The sequence below is a fragment of the Carlito syrichta genome, unplaced genomic scaffold (assembly GCF_000164805.1).
Source record: "Carlito syrichta isolate Samal-C Ts95f unplaced genomic scaffold, Tarsius_syrichta-2.0.1 Scaffold311032, whole genome shotgun sequence".
NCBI lineage: Eukaryota > Metazoa > Chordata > Mammalia > Primates > Tarsiidae > Carlito > Carlito syrichta.
Window position 1 is genome coordinate 362,579 of NW_007255128.1, and position 1,560 is coordinate 364,138.

Below are 1,560 nucleotides of genomic sequence, written 5' to 3' on the forward strand. Positions count from 1 at the left end.
CGCGGGTCTGGAACCCGCGGGCTCAGGCCATCCACTCACCTCAGCCTCCCAAAGGCGCGGGATTACAGGCTGAGCCACCGAGCCCGCCGAAAACTTTTAAGATTAAGGACTATAACCTGTTTAGCGCTGCCTGATCTGTTCTTATTTTTGCAAATAATCCTGAGGAATGTGAAGCTGTAGGTCTTTTATATCTTGATTAGATCAAAGAAATATGAGTCAGATGACAGTAAATTGAAGCATAAAAACCCACAAAATTGTAATGTGTAGACATCACTGTATTAAAATGGGCTACTAAAATAAACCCTAATAAGGTGTACCATTTGTGGCTTTAAGAAATTTGTGTGTGTGTGTCAAACTCTTACTCTCACTTAGGCTGGAGTACAGTGGCAGATCATGGCCTGCTGGGCTTCGGTGATCCTTCCACCTCAGCCTTCCAAGTAGCTGGTACTACAGATGTGCACCACCATCCCCACTAATTTATTTATTGTGGAGATGAGGTCTTACCATGTTACCCAGGCTGGTCTTGAACTCATGGGCTCAGTCCATCCTCCTACCGCATTTGGTTCCCAAAATTCTGGGATTACAAGTATAAGCTACTGCACCGGGCCTGAAAGTTTTTTTTTTTTTTTTTTTTTTTTAAGACAGGGTCTTGCTCTGTTGCCCAGGCTGGAATGCAGTGGTTTGATCATAGCTCACTGTAGCTTTGACCTCCTGGGCTCAAAGCTACAGTGCCTCAGCCTCCTGAGTAGCTGGGATTTGAGGTATGTATCACCACACTCAGCTGACTTTTTTCATGTTGTAGAGCTGGGGTCTTGCTATGTTGCCCAGGCTGGTCTCAAACTCCTGGCCTCAAGTGATCTTCCCACCTTAGCCTCCCAAAGCATTGGAATTACAGGCGTGAGCCACTACATCAGACTGCAGTTTTAAAAATTATATATGTATTATTTATATGTATGTATACACATATATTTTATATTTTCATGGAGACTTCCTTGATGAAATTGTTACAGAGATTGCCCTGAGGAGAAGGGCTGAAGGTCTGGAGTAGAAGGGAGACTTAACTTTGTAGAAATTCTTAAAAGAAATATTTTGTTTTACCATGTGCATGCTATCACTCTTTCCCCTTTTTTTGGGGGAGGGAGTCAGAGTCTTACTCTGTTGCCCAGTCTGGAGTGCAGTGGCACACTTCCGGCTACAGCAGCCTCAACCTGCTGGGCTCGGGATCCTTCTGCCTCAGCCTTCCAAGTAGCTGGAACCACAGATGTGCACCACCACGCCCAGCGAATTTTTAAAATTTATTGTAGAGACGAGATCTCACCAAGTTGCCCATGCTGGTCTCGAACCCCTGGGCTTGAAATCCTCTCGCTTCTGCCTCCCAAAAGTGCTGGGGTTACAGGCTTGAGCCAATGCACTCGACTCATTTTTTAAAAGTAGCTATTGTACTGAGTGACCTCTCACAGAAACAAAGATCCGAGTATCACATGTTCTCACTCATATAATGGACCTTGAACATCCAATGTAATACTATAAGAAAATGACTGACGGTACTGGGAAACTATG